The sequence below is a fragment of the Anabrus simplex genome, chromosome 1 (genome assembly GCF_040414725.1).
Source record: "Anabrus simplex isolate iqAnaSimp1 chromosome 1, ASM4041472v1, whole genome shotgun sequence".
Lineage (NCBI taxonomy): Eukaryota > Metazoa > Arthropoda > Insecta > Orthoptera > Tettigoniidae > Anabrus > Anabrus simplex.
The window spans coordinates 1,376,995,693-1,377,016,253 of NC_090265.1; the positions used below are offsets into that span (position 1 = coordinate 1,376,995,693).

The window sequence follows — 20,561 nt, forward strand, 5'->3', positions numbered from 1 at the left end:
GAGTTAGTAGAAGAAAGGTTTGAAAAGATAACCAATACAGTGGGGCAAGAAACTAGGAAATGTATTAGTAGGGTAGAACAGGTGGAAAGAAAACTTGGAGAAGTAGGTGATCTAGAGAGTGAACAAAAATCATTAACACAGAAGGTGAGAGAATCGGAAGAAAAATTACAGGAGAAGTTAAGAAAAATTGAAGAAAAGGCTGAGGAAACATTGGAAGAAAAATTTCTGAGTTGCCAGAGAGTACTCCAGCAAGAAGTGCGTGATAGTAAGAATGTACGTGAGATAATTGTAAATAATGGTTTAATCACTAGAGATCATGATTTACCTAAGTTTTCTGGGAAAGAATTTAACCCGATGGAATTTATGAGAGTAGTAGAGAAGAAATTTGCTGTTCAATTAAGAGACAATATTATTAGCTGGGAAACTGTATTGGAGATCTTATCTAATGCTTTCGTAGGAGAGACTAAGTCTTGGTTTCAAGTATATAAAAGCTCGATGTCTAGTCTAACTGAATTTAAAGAAAAATTCATAGCTAAATTTTGGAGTGAAGGTGTTCAGAGTAGAGAGAGAGAGAGAGTAATGTTTGGCAGGTATAATTCTAACGAGGGTGTTAGAATGACTGAATACTTTTTGGCTCATGTTTTGGTGTGGAGAAATTTAGAATGTATTGGACCTGAGGCTGATATAGTTAGACTTATGGCTAAGCACTATCCCGATAGAATAAGAGAAGCTGTTTGTATGCAAAGAGTGGAGACTATTAAGGAAATGGAGATTTTGTTGGAAAGTTTTGATGCTTTAGGTAGTAGCTTGAATAATAATAGGACACTAAATAGGAATGTAGAAGGAAGGGGTAACCAATCTAATAATCAGGACAGGCCTATGAATAATCGTAACTACAGAAGAGAATATCAGGAGAGACCTAATAATAATTTCCACAGGGAGAGAAATTATCAAAATAGTTCGGAAAATTTCAGGACTGGGAGGCGTGATTATGGTAATCAACCAGAAGCTGGGAGGCGGGAGAATACAGGCCATAATAATAATGACGCTAGAGGAAATAGGCAACAGGGGAGGCCGACTGAGGTGTGTAACCAACAAGTCGTAACCGAACCAAGTACTTTAAACGCGCAACGGACTGTATAAACAGGTCACTGAGACAGTCCGTAAATGGTGAGTTCACGTATAAGGTAGATAAGCATGTTAATGTCGACCAGCCTATAGTTGTAAGTGAACATGATTGTGACCTAAGTAGCAATAATTCAAATGTTTTAAGTGACGACTTAATCGTAGACAATAAATTTTATAAGTGTAATTTAAATTTAGATATAAGGCAAGATTTGTTAAGTGATCTTATATTATGTAATGAGGATAATTTAAGTAGTGTTACTGTTACACCGACGATTGAACTGCTGATATGGGGCAGAAAAGTTAAGATTTTGTTGGACTCTGGTAGTGAGAAGTCATGTGTAAATTCCAAGCTGTATGAGGAAGTTTTAAGAGAGAAGTATGAGGTAGCGGAAATTCCAGTGAGGAATACGTTCATCGTAACAGCTGTTGGAAACAAGTCTCAAAGAGTGAATAAACAAATAGCTGTCCCCATTAGCATAAGTGGAGAATGTATTTTCCAACCATGCTTAGTAGTGCCTAATTTAGTTTATGCCGTTATTTTAGGTACCGACTGGTTAACGTGTCACAAGGCTAAATTAAATTTTGATCTGTGTAATGTCAATCTTATTTGGGGAAAGAGTAGCAGGGAAGTCAGTTTACCATATGATGTTTTGTCAGAAATTAGTGCGAATAAAGTGTGTTCTAGTACGGAAGGATCTTGTGAAATTCCTAATATGAGGAAAAATATTGATGTCTGCCATGTGTCTATACAGAGAGATTCTAGAGATGAATTGTATGAGACAGTGGAGAAATGTAATTTAGCGGAAAGTCAGAAGGACGAATTGTGTGAATTATTGATATCACATAGTGATGTTTTTAGCGATCGGCCTGGTAGAACACATCTTTACGAACACAAATTTAATGTTATTGATAACTCAACTTTTGTAGGACCGAAATATCCCATTCCGTTAAAATACGCTACCGCTGTTGAAGAGCAGATTGACATTATGCTAGATTATAATATAATTGAACCATCATGTAGTCCTAATTTAAATCCACTTGTTATTATACCTAAGAAGGATAACACGGTAAGACTGTGCATTGATGGCAGATTAATGAATATGAGGATAGAAGCCGATCAGCAAAGGGCGGAGACGGTAGAGGAACTTATTCAACGTTTTGAAGGTAGAAAATGGTTTTCTACTTTTGATTTGTCGTCATCTTTCTGGCAGATTCCACTTAGAGAAAGTGACCGTCCACTTACGGCCTTTGCATACAAGAATTGCTTGTATCAGTTCGCCAGGGTGCCCTTCGGGACCCGTACTTCTTCTGCAGCATTAGTTAGAGCCATGAATAAAGTATTAGGGAGAGATACGGATAGTTTTGTGACCATGTACATCGATGACATTGTTATAGCATCCCACACGTTTGAGGAACACATGAAACACTTACAGATTGTTCTACATAAAATCAGGGAAGGGGGATTTACATTAAAACTGAGTAAATCGACATTGTGTTCACAACAGATCACATTTTTGGGACACACTGTATCTGAACAGGGGGTAAAACCGGAACAGACGAGATTAGACAAGATAAACAACACTCCTACTCCACGTAATGTTAAGCAATTGAAATCTTTTCTGGGAATGTGTAATTACTTTCGACGTTTTGTGGGTAAATATTCTGCGCTGTTAGAGCCGTTTCGTGAGCTATTGAAAGGAGGTGCGAAGTGGAAGTGGAGGAAAGAACATGATGAGGCTTTCCAGAAGTTGAAGGATGGATTTAATGAAGCTGTTATGTTGAGATATCCTATGTCAGATCGTGAATTTATTCTCATGACTGATGGTTCAGAGAAGGGAGTTGCTGGATGTTTATGTCAGAGAGATGATAACGGCAATTTAGGCATAGTTTCCTTGGCAAGTCGTGGGCTCAGTATGGCAGAAAAGAGATATACGATCACTGAGATTGAATTTCTTGCAATCATGTATTCATTAAGTAAGTTTAGAATGTATGTTTTAGGTAATAAATTCGAGATATGGACTGACCATCAGGCTTTGGTATTCTTAAATACTTATAAATTAACTAGTAATCGTATGACTCGTTGGATTTTAGCCATAAGTGAGTATGATTTTAAGATACGTCATATTAAAGGGAAAGATAATGTTATGGCTGACTTTCTCAGCAGGTATCTCCCTAAGGAGGAAAATACTGTCTCTTTAGAGGTGAAAGAAGGTATTTTGATTTGTGTTGGCTCGATGACTGATAATACTGCAGAAAGAGATAGACTTCGTTATCTGTTGTCCGAGCAGGAAAGAGAAGAAGAGTTGGCGGGACTGTTGACCTCGCTTAGAGATAAGGAACCAGGTACTGTTCTAGTGAACGGTAAATTTACGTATAAGTTATGTAATGGTTTTCTCACTCGGAAATGTTATTCTGGGAAGTTCAATGTATGTGTACCTAAAGCCTTGCAAGAGGATATGATTTGGTTTTATCATAAGGAGCTGGGTCATTTTGGAGCAAATAAGGTCTTATATGCTATTCAGGGTAACTTTGTGTGGAGAAATATGGGAAGGCACGTGAGGAAAATACTCGCTACGTGTGATCTCTGCCAACGCTCTAAGCACCCGACTAGACTTCTAGAGGGGCCCAGGCAGGCTGTTATTGTTGACAGACCCGGGAAGCTTATTAGTGTTGATCTGTTTGGACCGTTAGTTAAATCCAGATATGGTTACCAATTTGTTTTTGTCTTGATTGATGCCTTCAGCAAATATGTCAAGATGTACCCATTGAGGAAAGCTACATTGAGGGGTTGTCTCAAACAGGTCGTGGACAGATATATTCCTGAGTTCGGATGTCCCCTCAGAATATTATCTGATCATGGCAGCCAGTTTATTTCGAAGATCTGGAATACCAAACTTAATGAACTGGGGATCAAAACTATATTTTCATCGGTACGTTGCCCGCAAAGCAATATGGTTGAAAGAACGATGCGTGAAATAGGACGTATATTTAGGGCATATGTGCATGACAAACACAACTCGTGGTTTTCACAGTTGGGTAAGGTCGAACGTTGGTGTAACATCACGTTGCACGAGTCCACTGGATTTACGCCCTATGAAATTCATCACGGCAGGAAGCCTACTGATGAAATTGCGAGTATGTTAGGCTTGGACTTGGGAGAGGAGAAAACTAAGGATTTTTATATCCAGCTGGCTAGGGAGAATTTAAAGAAAGCAGGAGATAAACGTATTCGCCAGCAGAAAAAGACTAAATTGGATGAATTTGAACTTGGTGACAAGGTTTTACTCAGAGTGCCACTTCCGTCATCAGCAGAAGCTGGTAAATTTTCTAAGTTTTTCTTGTTATATCAGGGATACTTCACCATAGTGAAACGGATTGGGAAATGTGCTTATTCATTAGAAGACAAGGAAGGAAATATCGTAGGCACATACAATATAAGAAATCTTAAGAAATATATCATGTGAGTTTGTTGATTAATTTTCATTATTATGTTAATTCACCATATTTTATGAAGCTGGCATTGCGAACAGGACTTCAGTGAAATTAGCGTGTGTTGTGATAAGTGAGGCACGGCAGTGCAATAAACTCCAGTGCTTGGAGAAAGTGTATATAATGAAATGTCTTCGAGAATTACTTTTGAACACTCAATGAACGTTTGAAACGACAGAAGTGAGAAAGAAATGTAATCTGTATGTAAATAATACTGTATAATCAAAGTGAAAATGATAATTGATAAATGTTTTATATGTGTAACAACGAACATCCAGATGGATGATACTATGTACCAAATTTGTAAAGGGCATTTTATACATGTATCTATGGTGTACTCGATTTCAGGTGATTGTGTAGATATTTCATGAATCAATCGATTCATTTAATCGATTATTTCATGAGGGAGGCGTTCTGTAACCGTACAACAGGGTTACAGACTCCATTCTGTATTTATTATTATTATTTTTATTATTATTATTATTATTATTATTATTATTATTATTATTATTATTATTATTATTATTAACCTGATTCATTAGATTTTATATATTCTGTTTCTCATCATTTAGTCTGTAATAATTAGGTATCGCGTATATTATTGTATTTAATCATAGGTTAAGTGAATATGTTTGTAATTATTCTGTATTGTAGTAAGTGAGATTTGTTGGTTTCATATTGTCATGCTGTGGCTTGTAACTTTGGCTAGATGAGCTGGCATAGTATTTTGCAATCGAGGCTATGTTTAACTGGGAATGTTGTGTACAAGGAGATTTCCCGGTGACGCATTCGGTATAGTCATTCTTGGACCGCTTGGGTACGCTTAGACGACACATGACTGATGACATCAGTGCGTGGACACGTGATTGCGACCAAGTGTCAGTATTCGCCAGCTACTGTATGTGGAAGTAGAAGGGATGAACAGTGAGTGGGGAGATGAGTCGTCATCGCGAGGTTATATAAAGTCAAGGCGACGGTGGGGAGAGGTATTCTGTTCTTACTCAGTTCATAAGCAGTTGATATCGTGCAGATCATAAGTAACAGTCAGATGTATCAAATGGAAGAAGTGGTCTTAGTGTGATGGTCAGAGCTAAGAGTTGTGTTTGAAGAGGTAATCGTCGAGGAAGTCTACAAGTGGTGCTTGTATCCGAACAGAGACGGGTACTATGCTGATAAAGAAACATCATCTTCTTGTGAGGATGGACTTCACAAGATGTCTCCATAATATTTTCAAATCTCTTATAATATATTGAGTGGACGTAATTACATTGGAGCTCCCTACACGCGTACATGGTATGTAGGCCAACTCCTTGTTATATAAGAAGATAACAACAGACGGCTCCCGACTTCAGCTCACAGGTTTTCCCAAGAATTTCAAGTTCAACAGCGGTGTATGCAGACAACAGGTAATTAAAGCATCAGACATGTTATGCATTCATAACATGAAGAAGAGTGTAATCAGCGGCGATATCACATCTCACTTCAAGTTCATGCCAATAGCTTTTTTTGTTTAGATTAAATTTTTCCTTTTATTTAATACCACAAATCTCACGATATATTTCTTTTGTTAAATTAAAAGACGTCAATGATTGTTCATTGTGACGTAAATTTAGTCATAAACTCAGTTTTATTTTTAATTATAATAAGTGATTCCAGTTCCATGTACAATCCTCAATTGTGGAAATGCAACAATAATTTAATATTTTCCTGATCCATATCCCTGTATATTGCCAGATATGTGAGTTTATCACCTCACGCCTTGAGATAATTGATATAAGAGGTATGTTCTACCGAATTTTGTTGTTTTTCTTAAAAAAAGCAACTGGCGCTCAAACAAATGTTATTTATATTGTGTGGAAGATATGAAATTATAAGAGTAGTGGTTAGAGTAGTCACAAGTGTATCTTAATGTGTCATTCTCATCACCATCAAGGTTAAATAAACCGGTCTTGTTAGCTAAAATTTAATCCGAATGCGTTCTCATTGTAGTTAAGTATGCCCGTCATCCTACCCTGTACGCCTTTAAGATAATGTTAGATAAGCGCCTATTTTAATGTACTTTTGACCCATGTGCGACCCTGTAGATCCAATGCCGGTGCCTTATTAGGGTAGGGGCGGATGCAGTATGGCAGTGTGAAAACCGCGTCAGCTGATGGTGATGCCGTAAAATCAGAGATACAGCTAAGTTGCACCCTGGGAGCAGTGAACAATGATTATGGAAAAGTACCAATATGAATGAGACAGAAGAAGTCGATCTTACAGGAAAAACCTCTCCCCCCTTTGTTTTGTCGTGCATACATGTTACATGCACACACAGGGACCTGAACCGAGAATCCCACGATGAAGTGCCAACATCAAAATGTCAAGTCCATATAGGTTCTTATTGATTTTTTTTTTTTTTTTTGTCATTGGAATCCCTTTGATCTTATACTATCTTCCATTATAATTTTGCAAGTATCTTTTAACATCGAGATTTTAAATAACGCTTCAACTTTGTTGAAAGCAGGCACTTCTCTTGAAGCAGCAGATGGGGACATGAGAGCATGTAAATGCGAGATGTAGGCTTTTATGGCTAGATAGGAAGACAAATAGAAGAGCCTTAATGCGTCATTATGTAGCTGGATTTCCTTCTATAGAGGGAAATTCTTCTCCGTCCTCAAGAGCACCGCCAAGTTCTGTATTAGGCGGCTGAGAGTGCACTTGCAGATGCTTCCTGAAGGTTCTGAAGTTTTTATCCATTTTGACAGATGTTTGATATACCTGAACTCAAAGAACAGTAACAAAATTCATGAAACGTGAATTACACCAGGCAATGAACTGCCGAAGTCCATTCTGTGGGAAGTCATTAAGGCGCTTGTGACTTCATTTGTATCCCGATGTTACCCGATGATACCTTGTCGATCATCGATCCGAAACGAAATTGTGATAAGCAGAAGTAGAAAGACAGACATTATAAAGCGGAAGACAATGCTGAAACGGAGGTGGGGCGGGTATATGGTCAGAAACTCAGAGAAGTAGACCAATATTGACTCCTATGCTGGTGTCCCAGAGCATACTCGACGAGTGTAGGACGCCCCCCCCCCCCCCACCCAACTCCGTTCGCACGATGCTATAAGGGAAAGTGCGCCTGAGGAAATTGGATGCAGACTGTCCAGGAAAGAATGACACGGAAAAGACTGGAGGAGGTCCATGTCGAAGAGTGAACGTCCTCAGGCCGAAGAAGAAGACAGAGGAAGAGATCCAATATCCCAAAGAATGTATTGGGTAAAGATAGGGAAGTGGTGTAAAGGGCGTGAAAATGAAAGTCAGTTAGTCTGGTAAACCCAATAAGCAGAGAACAAGAGTTGATATACGGTGAAGTAGGAAAGATGATAGCCAGGAGTCTAGCACAAATATGTGGAAGCAATTCCAGACTCACCTGGAGCCTTGTAGGCATTACTTCACGCTCACGCTGGCACTGATTCACAGTTTAGAATTTATGTATACTCCCATAACTAATTACGAGGCTCTTAAGATTATGGGCTATCTAGCCGAAGCGGAAACAAGAGCTCAGTCCACATGTAATGACGTCAGTTTGATTCCCCATCAGAAAGTCGAGAAATTTAGAAACTTGCACTTCTGAAGAAGCACATGGCTTTGAGGGTTTTCTCAACCTACAACAGAGGTGACTATCAGCTTAATTCCTGGAGGCAAGGGTGGGCGGTTATAGAAATAATCACCTTGTTGCACTTAGTGCTGAGGTTATGGGTGGTGGAAGCTAACATCGTTACAATATGTATATTCTACCTTCATCGTCATAGTTCTTTACGGTCTAACGGAGATGGTTATTTCGTTCATTTAGGATTTATTTATTTATTTATTTTTTTTTTTATTTTTTTTTTTTGCTAGTTGCTTTACGTCGCATCGACACAGATACGTCTTATGGCGACGATGGGACAGGGAAGGACTGGGAATGGGAAGGAAGCGGCCGTGGCCTTAATTAAGGTACAGCCCCAGCATTTGCCTGGTGTGAAAATGGGAAACCACGGAAAACTATCTTCAGGGCTGCCGAAAGTGGGATTCGAACCTACTATCTCCCGAATACTGGTTACTGGCCGCATTTAAGCGACTGCAGCTATCGAGCTCGGTACTTTACGACCTAACAATTTAATTTAATTTATCCCTTGAACAATGTTAAATAGGGCTTTTCACAATATTTGGAAGGTCCAGTTTGCTATTAATCTCAACTTTGTAAAGATGGAATAAAACTGTACTGAAACTACTGAAACAACTTACTCTCCAGCTTCATTACAGTTGACTACTTTGTATTTTATAAGGTTTTCTGATGTAAATTTATCGCTCGTTTCAGTCAGGATATTTCTAAATCGGGAGAATGTTCTCTCAACCTCACACGACGATATCGGTCTACGCTCTCTGCCGACAAAAGAGATATATCGAAACAATAAGTGAAGTAAAATAAAACAATTAAAGAATACCGTTTTAGGCACTTAAATAGGCATTTATCACAAAAAGAGGCGCTAATGTTCAAATCAGGTATTTACAGACACTAACAAATGCCTTTTATTTGTTATAATTTGACCTAAAGCAAATTCTTAACTTTACTCTGCATGTTTACCAATTACAGGAATAAACGAGGCATTTTAGGAAATCTCCTCAGCTTACATATCATGTACTGTATTCATCTTGTCAAACTCTTGCGGTGTAGACGAATGGAGGCAACTGGACAAACAATGTAATGAATATTCAACACTTTTCAAAAAAGGATTCCCATTAACAGGATAATTCGCTCTCACAATCAGCCTACCGGTAGTGCAATAATTGATCAGAGCTTTTGTACCCAGGCAACGCGAATGACATCCTCTGTCACTCCTACGGATACATATTCACTCAGTAAACATCTCGCAAATTACAGGTTACATTTTGTTCTTTCATCTTAACAGCTTTTTTAAAAAAATGCTACTTGTTCGGGGCGTCGACTTATGAAGATCTTTTGCCCCTATCTTAACAGCTTAGAAAATATTTGGTCATTAAACTTATACAGTTGTGTGCGAAGTAAATGACAGCGAAAAACTGCGTTATTTTAGATCTACGGATGTGATCTGGTAGTATTCATTAGGACCTATGTTCGAAAGGCTAAATGAAACTGCACAGGGATTTGATTCCAGAATCACGAATAAAGAGGACAGTGCCTAAGCTACTGAGCTACGCAGCTACTGTCGGATTTTTTATTATGGACACTCGAGTTTTGGCTTTAATTACAAACGAACCAATAGGCCTATTGCAATGCGAGTTATACCAATATTTTGCTTGTTTAATTCTACATTAGCGTATATAAGACACATTGTTTTCGACGTTCATTAAATATTTTTTATTTGTGGTTATAATAAATATTGCCCGGGTTTTTGGCTTCTTCTCTAGGAAGCGCTCACTTAGGAATATATACAAGGAAAACTACTTGTCTGATGGTAATGAAATTTTTATATGTTATAACCACATGTATTTGTAGTGTAATACTCCAGTTGCAATTTTTTTCAACCACCCCGAAAAAAGTTCTTATCATTTTTCTAAAGCAACTCTTTCTCAGCCCAGGATAAACGTACAACAGCAAACATGGGCTTGTTTTGAAGCACTCAGTCATGGTTATTAGAAACTACAACAACTGTAACCGTACAGTTTGGTACCGAATTTATGAAGAGTAATATTGAAAGGAGGTTTTGTGTACGCCGAACCGTGTGATTAACAGCAGGCCGGGTGGGGAAATCGGGCGCAGTGTTGCCGCGTTCAGTAGTAATCACGCGCGCAACGAACACAGCTTTTCGTTTACTTTCAACCTTTAATTTTATTTCCTCTTATAAATTCCACTTCCCATCACCTTTTCTCATAAGGGCTTTGGACCTTCAAAGGCAGGTTTAAAAATGGTTGACTTATTTAGGAATATCACGCTGTACAATTTTTACAAGAGTTATTTGCATTATTATTTACATATATTTAAAATATTTAATTCTATCAATTTTCTTCGTCTGAAAAATCACTGTGTTCCGATGAATCGGTGCTGCTGTCATTCATGTTGTTATGACTGGCTCGAAATAAGGGACATTTTCAGACAGTCCATCTTTTTCCCAGTAGTGGTCTTCAATCTTCTTAGCGTGTTTAATGCATTGTTTCCAGAGTTCAGGGGTGACGGTACGTAAGGCTTCTCGGCATAAAGCGTTAATTGCTTCCATACCTCTACCGTTTTCTAATGTGTTAGCCATATTTGTTTTTGCTATTTTCCCTTTTACGTAAGCCCAAATGAGCTCGATTGGATTAAGCTCGCAATGGGCCACTGGTAACCAAACAAGCTGTACATCTGGTCGAAGTCGTTTAGTCAGTTGTTCCAGCTTCTTTACCGGTGTTTGAAAATAAGGCCTGGCAAGGACAATCAGCTCTGATTTCGTTAATTTGTTATAACCGTCAACTCCAGGTGGTAGTGAAATATTCTTTGATGTTATCCAGGATATAATTTCAGGTTTCAGCCATGACATGTTCGGGTTTTTAGATGAAGGATCGACCATCGTATGATATGGAGCTTGATCTATAACAACAGCCGACTTTTGAGGCAATAAACTCAGGACTTTTGTGAACCATTTTCATAATGAGTCGAGTTCATCTCATTGTGGTAATCACCACTGCCTTTCTTGCCAATAAAACAAAGTTCTGCACCGTCAAGAAATCCTTCTTCACTTCCGATGTGTACAATTATGATGCGTTTCCCAGCTCCAGACGGTGTTTTGAACCCTCCACGCCATCCATAAATTTGCTGAATGTACCCTCTGTACAGATTATAGTTGTCAAAGTTTAGCCGTGCTCTGAAGTCTCTAATTCGTCTAAGGTAGGTATGTCGGGATGCAGCAACTGTCACAGATTCCATTAGCACTGGTTTCCTGTTTAGTTTTTTGAATCGGAATCCCAAGCTTCGAACTACTTTCAAAGGCGTAGAAATTGACATATCGGGAAAATCCGGCATATTTTCTAACAGTTTCATGCGGAGGCTTTTAATTGTGGGAAATATCTTATTCATATAAAAATCGTGCATATTTCTTCGTATTGTGCCCAAAGTAAAATCATCTAGATGGATTTTCGGACGCCCCGGTCTCACACACTGCTTCTTTCTTGACCTGGATAACGTATTTCCATCATTCTCCTTTGAAGCGGCTCCTACTCTCTTCACTGACGACAGCGATAATCCAAGACAATCTGCCACCTTCTTGTACACAGGGAACCTCTTGTCCCCTACTTTTCCCCCCTCACATTGAAAGAAACAAATAGCACTCAAAATCATTGCAAGTTCACCCTCTGATAACGGCGGTCTTGGAGGCATCTTGAAGTGACGTGGCCAACATGCAGAACGTAGGACAACTGAAAATAGCTTGCGGATAAACCAAGGTCATGGGCATTCCGTTCCACAACTGCCCGGGGCGAGTGTACTGTGTTCGTTGCGCGCGTGATAACTACTGAACGCGGCAACACTGCGCCCGTTTTCACCACCCGGCCTGCTGTTAATCGCACGGTTCGGCGTACACAAAACCTCCTTTCAATATTACTCTTCATAAATTCGGTACCAAACTGTACGGTTACAGTTGTTGTAGTTTCTAATAACCATGACTGAGTGTTTCAAAACAAGCCCAACTTTTCTGTTGTACGTTTATCCTGGGCTGAGAAAGAGTTGCTTTAGAAAAATGATAAGAACTTTTTTCGGGATGGTTAAACAAAATTGTAACTTGATTATTACACTACAAATACATGTGGTTATAACATATAAAAATTTCATTACCATCAGACAAGTAGTTTTCCTTGTATATATTCCTAAGTGAGCGCTTCCTAGAGAAGAAGCCAAAAACCCGGGCAATATTTATTACAACCACAAATAAAAAATATTTAATGAACGTCGAAAACAATGTGTCTTATATACGCTAATGTAGAATTAAACAAGCAAAATATTGGTATAATTCGCATTGCAATAGGCCTATTCGTTCGTTTTTAATTAAAGCCTAAACTCGAGTGTCCATAATAAAAAATCCGACAGTAGTGGTGAACATAAGATATGGGAAGTCAGTAAGTGATCATACCCACATTCCACTTGCATACCGAACAAAACCATGAAATCAATACCACGGAGCAGAGTACCTGCAGCGTCGGCTAAGCCGAGGCCTTACAGCTCTGCATTCGGGAAGTGGTGGGTTGGTCCCACCGTCGGCTGTCCTGAGAATGGTTTCCGTGGTTTTCCATTTTCCTCACAAAAATAAATGCCGGTACAGTTCCCTTCATAGGCCACCACCGCTCTCCTCTCACTTTCTGCGCACCTCAAATCACTACAACACATTTCCTTGCCTGAGAGAGGGCGTCACCCTTCAAGAAGCCCGCCGTGCCCCTTCAGGGTACGGAATGAAAACATTATGGTAACACGCCGTTATGTTTGTTGACCAGAAAGACTTTTCAGGATGTTAGGCGTGATCTTCCGTAGTTAAGGAACTGTACTTGGGCCTGTGAGCGTTACAAAAAAACATGGAGGCTTTAAAATCGAAATAATTTCTAGATAACTCCAGCGACGATAGTGTTCAATAGTTGTAAAGGGGAAGGGACCAATGTATCTAGCATTAACAGTCCGACCTCGATGTAATGTCACCGAGTGCTGCAACAGCCCCGCCATCTTGAGGTACTAAACTCACTGTACCACGCGGCTGATAATTAAAGTAGCTCTGGACTCCGGCATGATAGCACGTCTACAAATACACGGAAAAAGTAATCAAATAGTGAACAGCTGAAAAGCTGCGATGTGAAAAATTGCAAAAAATATCTTTATTTGGCAAGAATCCGCAACATATAGACAATAGATGGCTTCAGAATTATGGAAAACGCATTTGAGACAATAGAGCGGCTTGTCAAAATTTTAAAAAGCCTAAAATCATCAACGCTGAGCTTCAAAAACTCAACGGAAGCGTCTCAAAGTTATGGCAGCTGAGCGTCGTGAAGCAAGTCCCGCGTTGCTGGCGCCCCCCGCAGCATCACTGAAAAGGCGTACTAGGGAAAGGAGTGTAGTAGTTTTCCGTTGATTTCCTTACTGAGCCAGAAGTTATTTCATATCTAACTGCCAAGCCTACTGAAATGCATGCATCACCCAACCCAATGATCAACATTTCCATGCCATTTCTCTGTCCCCGGTGAATAAACTGATTAATAAAAATGAACTTATCTGGTTAAACACATAATCAGATATCTCAAAATGCAGATATGTGCTTATACACATTCTTTGTATGCGACAAGGACAAGTGTCAGTGCTTACCTGTGGAGGATATATAGGAGAATACATTGGTGTAGTTATCTCATTTTTGCTAATGTGACTTATCAACTTATTCACCGCGGTCAGAGATTTATAGCATTTAAAGAAAGTAACACATTTATTTTAGCCCACACTAGAAGACAGGGCACTGTAAACACTACGTCTCGCCAACAAAGGCATGATGGCATACTCCGAGCCTACAAAGAATATCAGTGAAAACATTTAGTTGATCACACAAGTGCACAAGTGGAGATTTCAATATCTATGCCAAACTGAAGTTATACGCTGTAAGCTTCATGAAAACGTATTTCGTTGATGATGATGACGCTGATGCTTGTTGTTTGAAGGGGCCTAACATCCAAGGTCATCGGCCCACAAAATCGTATTTCAAAACAGATTATCTGCCCATCAAAGAACCTACGACTCTCGCTGGTACAGATTAGATTTAATTTCCGCTCATAATATTGACGCCGAACTGCTACCACTGCGTATTTTTGATACTTCTCTTATCACAAACCCGGTGTACATCGACTTTGTCTCGAGGTGTGTAAATTTGTTTAGTATAAGAAGTATAGGAAGAACAAGATTTTTGGTCAGGCGACTACCGAATTATCAACACAAAATCAAACAGAGGAAATGCAGGAGTTGGTTTAATAATGAATAAGAAAATAGGGCAGCGGGTAAGCTACTATGACCAGCATAGTGAAAGAATTATTGTCGTCAAGATAGACACCAAACCAATGCCCACCACAATAGTGCAGGTCTATATGCCTACTAGTTCAGCGGATGATGAAGAAATCGAAAGAATATATGAGGAGATAGAAGATTTAATACAATATGTAAAAGGTGACGAGAATCTAATTGTGATGGGAGACTGGAATGCAGTGGTAGGCCAAGGAAGAGAAGGTAGTACAGTAGGAGAATTTGGATTGGGACGAAGGAACGAAAGAGGAAGTCGTCTGGTTGAATTCTGCACTGATCATAATTTAGTCCTTGCCAATACTTGGTTCAAACACCACAAACGACAGCTGTATACGTGGACGAGACCTGGAGACACTGGAAGGTATCAAATAGACTTCATTATGATTAGGCAGAGATTCAGAAACCAGGTGTTGGATTGCAAAACTTTCCCAGGAGCAGACGTGGACTCTGACCACAACTTGTTGGTCATGAAATGCCATCTGAAGTTGAAGAAATTGAAGAAAGGAAAGAATGCAAAAAGATGGGATCTAGACAAGTTGAAAGAAAAGAATGTGAGGAATTGTTTCAAGGAACATGTTGCACAAGGACTAAATGAAAAGGCTGAAGGAAACACTATAGAGGAAGAGTGGAGAGTCATGAAGAATGAAGTCAGTAGGGCTGCTGAAGAAATGTTAGGAAGGAAGAAAAGATCAACTAAGAATCAGTGGATAACTCAGGAGATACTAGACCTGATTGATGAACGACGAAAATACAAGAATGCTAGAAATGAAGAGGGCAGAAAAGAATACAGGCGATTAAAGAATAAAGTGGATAGAAAGTGCAAGGCAGCTAAGGAAGAATGGCTGAAGGAGAAATGCAAGGATGTCGAAGGCTGTATGGTCCTGGGAAAGGTAGATGCTGCATACAGGAAAATCAAGGAAACCTTTGGAGAAAGGAAATCTAGGTGTATGAATATTAAGAGCTCAGATGGAAAACCACTTCTAGGGAAAGAAGACAAAGCAGAAAGATGGCAGGAGCATATCCAACAGTTGTATCAAGGTAAAGATGTAGATAATTTGGTTCTGGAACATGAAGAGGCTGTTGATGCTGATGGAGACCCAATTTTGAGGTCAGAGTTTGACAGAGCTGTGAGTGACCTCAATAGGAACAAGGCACCTGGAATTGATGACATTCCCTCTGAATTACTGACCGCCTTAGGAGAAACCAGCATGGCAAGGTTATTTCATTTAGTGTGCAAGATGTATGAGACAGGAGAAGTCCCATCCGATTTTCAGCAGAATGTTGTTATACCTATTCCCAAGAAAGCCGGTGCTGACAGGTGTGAAAACTACCGCACCATTAGTTTAGTATCTCATGCCTGCAAAATTTTAACACGTATTATTTACAGAAGAATGGAAAAACAAGTTGAAGCTGAGTTGGAAGAAGATCAATTTGGCTTCAGAAGAAATGTAGGAACACGTGAAGCTATCCTGACTTTACGTCTGATCTTAGAGGATCGAATCAAGAAGGACAAGCCCACGTACATGGCATTTGTAGATCTAGAAAAGGCATTCGATAATGTTGATTGGACCAAGCTATTTAAGATTCTAAAGGTGATTGGGATCAGATACCGAGAACGAAGAATTATCTACAATCTGTATAAAAATCAGTCTGCAGTGATAAGAATCGAGGGCTTTGAAAAGGAAGCAGCAATCCAGAAAGGAGTGAGGCAAGGCTGCAGTTTGTCCCCTCTCCTTTTCAATGTTTACATAGAACAGGCAGTAAGGGAAATCAAAGAGAAATTTGGAAAGGGAATCACAGTCCAAGGAGAGGAAATCAAAACCTTGAGATTTGCCGATGATATTGTTATTTTATCTGAGACTGCAGAAGATCTCGAGAAGTTGCTGAATGGTATGGATGAAGTCTTGGGTAAGGAGTACAAGATGAAAATAAATAAGTCCAAAACAAAAGTAATGGAGTGCAGTCGAACGAAGGCAGGTGATGCAGGAAATATTAGATTAGGAAATGAAGTCTTAAAGGAAGTAGATGAATATTGTTACTTGGGTAGTAAAATAACTAACGATGGCAGAAGTAAGGAGGACATAAAATGCAGACTAGCACAAGCAAGGAAGAGCTTTCTTAAGAAAAGAAATTTGCTCACTTCAAACATTGATATCGGAATTAGAAAGATGTTTTTGAAGACTTTCGTGTGGAGCGTGGCATTGTATGGAAGTGAAACATGGACGATAACTGGCTCAGAAAGAAAGAGAATAGAAGCTTTTGAAATGTGGTGTTACAGAAGAATGCTGAAGGCGAGATGGATAGATCGAATCACGAATGAAGAGATACTGAATCGAATTGGTGAGAGGAGATCGATTTGGCTAAATTTGACGAGAAGAAGAGATAGAATGATAGGACACATCTTAAGACACCCAGGACTTGTTCAGTTGGTTTTTGAAGGAAGTGTAGGGGGTAAGAACGGTAGGGGTAGACCAAGATATGAATATGACAAGCAGATTAGAGCAGATGTAGGATGCAATAGTTACGTAGAAATGAAAAGGTTAGCACAGGATAGGGTGGCATGGAGAGCTGCATAAAACCAGTCTATGGACTGATGACTCCAACAACAATAAGAAATACATTGTCAACGGCAGAATTTCAAACCCATTCTGACTAGATACCTTATATGGACATGTATTCTACATCAAAACCTGCGGCCATGACTCCGAACACATCGTCATTCGACTTTTTCTTTCAAAAAAGAAGGCAGAGCAGGGAAAAGAAACTGACGAAATTCTTGTTTTAATATGTAAATAGCGTACACATTTCCCGCATTATTCCCTGAAAAATTCATATATTTAAATGTAAATTCATGTTTCTGATTGCGAATATTAATCAAAATCTAACTACATTGTTCCAATGAATTAATTCTGGTAACAAGGGAACATCTTGTTAGTGTTCCAACTGTTTATATATTGTATGAATAATGAGTTAATGTTTATTCGCTTTCATCCTGAGAAAATATTGGAAACTTCTATTTCAAATAATTTTGAACTGAAATTGTTGTACTCTTCAAGAAGTCAGAGCCAATCATCTCGATGTCTGGCCAGCACGAAAACGATTTTTCTTCAGTGGTCAAAAGTGGGAATATCCGTCTGAATAGGAGTTCACGGTTAATTAACGCTGTCTCCCACAGGATTAATAGTCTGAGCTCTTACCTTGTAGCTAATGAAAAGCTGTTCTCTGAAGTAATATACAAAGACAGAACTATGGCATTTGACGATTCTAATCATTCCACGCACAGTTCGTGTTGCTGACATCCAACAGGATTAAATTCTAAATGCTAGCTTGCATTCACAATCGTTTATGAACCGGGAAAAAGCTGAATACAGCTTCACGATAGACGCATGCAACTTTCCGGACCAGTGAACTCGCAGCCGCGATGAGAGAATAGTTTAACGGTTGGCTATTCCCAACATTCTACTGTTTTGAAACCAAATACACCTCTCGATACCTAGTTTATAGGAGCTATTTTAAGCAGAATATTCATGATGTATTCATCAAAAGAGAATGTTTCTGTAGCTTAACGAGTACGATACGTAAGCACATGCTCTATCTACTTTTTGAATTCGACTAGTAAGCACCTCTTACTGAATAAAGACTTTCTTTCGAGGATCTCGGACAGTTATAATATGCCTTATTCTCGACTCCCTTAACATTTCCCCAAATTCATTTCTAGATACCACATTCATAACTTCACTTATTTTTTTGCCTTGGCCTACTAAGCGACCGCTCCTCAGCCCGAAGGCCTGCAGATTACGAGGTGCCGTGTGGTCAGCACGACGAATCCTCTCGGCCGTTATTCTTGGCTCTCTAGACCGGGGCCGCTATCTCACCGTCAGATAGCTCTTCAATTCTAATCACGTAGGCTGAGTGGACCTCGAACCAGCCCTCAGGTCCAAGTGAAAATCCCTGACCTGGCCGGGAATCAAACCCTGGGCCTCCAGGTAAGAGGCAGACACGCTACCCCTACACCACGGGGCCGGCTAACTTCACTTATACATGGCAAAAATCTAGTGGTACAGAGAAACACAAGGGTAAGTCAGTCGCTCTGTTTTATTATTCTGAAAGTCCGACTCGTTGGCTGAACGGTCAGCGTACTGGCCTTCGGTTCAGAGGGTCCCGGGTTCGATTCCCGGCCGGGTCGGGGATTTTAATCTTCATAGGTTAATTCCAATGGCCCGGGGACTGGGTGTTTGTGCTGTCCCCAACATCCCTGCAACTCACACACCACACATAACACTATCCTCCACCACAATAACACGCAGTTATCTACACATGGCAGATGCCGCCCACCTTCGTCGGAGGGTCTGCCTTACAAGGGCTGCACTCGGCTAGAAATAGCCACACGAAATTAAATTAATTATTCTGAAACACAGGAACAGGCCAACTTACATATACCATAGTTTACAAGCACACCGATAGATAGCTCACAGGTGCACAAGTCGGTAAACAGGAATCTTCGTGATAGTTAAAAAATAGCAAAGTTACTAAACAGGTAGTCACGGAGGGCCCGAATAAGTGATACGTTTAATGCGGGCAAAAGCACGGAACTTATCAACATTCACTGGAGGGCTGTGTTTATCTAACCCTATATACAGAACGAAAGTGATGTCTCTCCAACGAGTGCGGAATTGTATTTATTTGTGCTTTACTGATAAGCCATATCGGTTAAATTACGTTGCATAGTCACCACTGAGTTACCTCCCTTCAGGAGCATCAGACACGGTGTTTCATGAATGTTTGTAAAGGCTGTTTTATAATTCGTGTCGCTGATGTTTACTGGCGAAAATGAGTTCGTGATTAGTCTGGGGCTGGCAATGGGACCTGTATGTTAAGAATTCTTTCTAGCCTCTTTCCCAATTTCTTGAGATCGGCATTTGATACAGATTTATCCAGTTTTGTGTCTGGATGCCCTTCCTCATGCTAAACCTACGTGGAGAGATGTATTCACTGTTGCGTGTTTCTGTGGTGATTGGTAGTGGTGTTGTGTTGTGTTGTGTTGTGTGTCTATGAAGAGAAGAATGTTGGGACAAACACTACACTCATTCCCCGAGTCCGAGGAATTAACCAGATGAGATTATAAACCCGGGTCTCCTGATCCGAGGATCTCGACGCTGACCATTCAGCCAAGAAGCCAGCCACTTCCGATGAAAATGAAAACCTACAACCTGTTTTCCAGTCTTTGACCGGGTCAGGGATGTAATGAATGAACCATATATAGGCTATTATTACAATGGGGTCAGTCCGCCTCTGTGGTGTAGTGGTTAGTGTGATTAGCTGCCACCCCCGGAGGTCCGGGTTCGATTCCCGGCTCTGCCACGAAATTTGAAAAGTGGTACGAGGGCTGGAACGGGGTCCACTCAGCCTCGGGAGGTCAACTGAGTAGAGGTGGGTTCGATTCCCACCTCAGCCATCCTGGAAGTGGTTTTCCGTGGTTTCCCACTTCTCCTCCAGGTAAATGCCGGGATGGTACCTAACTTAAGGACACGGCCGCTTCCTTCCCTCTTCCTTGTCTATCCCTTCCAATCTTCCCATCCCCCACCAAGGCCCCTGTTCAGCATAGCAGGTGAGGCCGCCTGGGCGAGGTACTGGTCATTCTCCCCAGTTATATCCCCCGACCCGATGTCTGAAGCTCCAGGACACTGCCCTTGAGGCGGTAGAGGTGGGATCCCTCGCTAAGTCCGAGGGAAAAGCCAACCCTTGACGATAAACAGATTAAGAAAGAAAGAAATTACAATGGGGTCGCCACTCCCAAGGTGATTATTAATGACTGATAGATGCTATGAAATGATAATGGAGAGTGTTGCTGGAATGGAAGATGACAGGGAAAACCGGAGTTCCCGGAGAAAAACCTGTTCCGCCTCCGCTTTGTCCAGCACAA

General features: G+C 40.2%; 1 protein-coding gene across 5 annotated transcripts in view; it reads right to left on the reverse strand.

The window, feature by feature from the left end:
• The window catches only part of LOC136858362 (peripheral plasma membrane protein CASK), a 429,548-nt gene that overhangs the window by 287,468 nt on the left and 121,519 nt on the right, over positions 1-20,561 (reverse strand). The gene's annotated exons all lie outside the window — the stretch shown is intronic.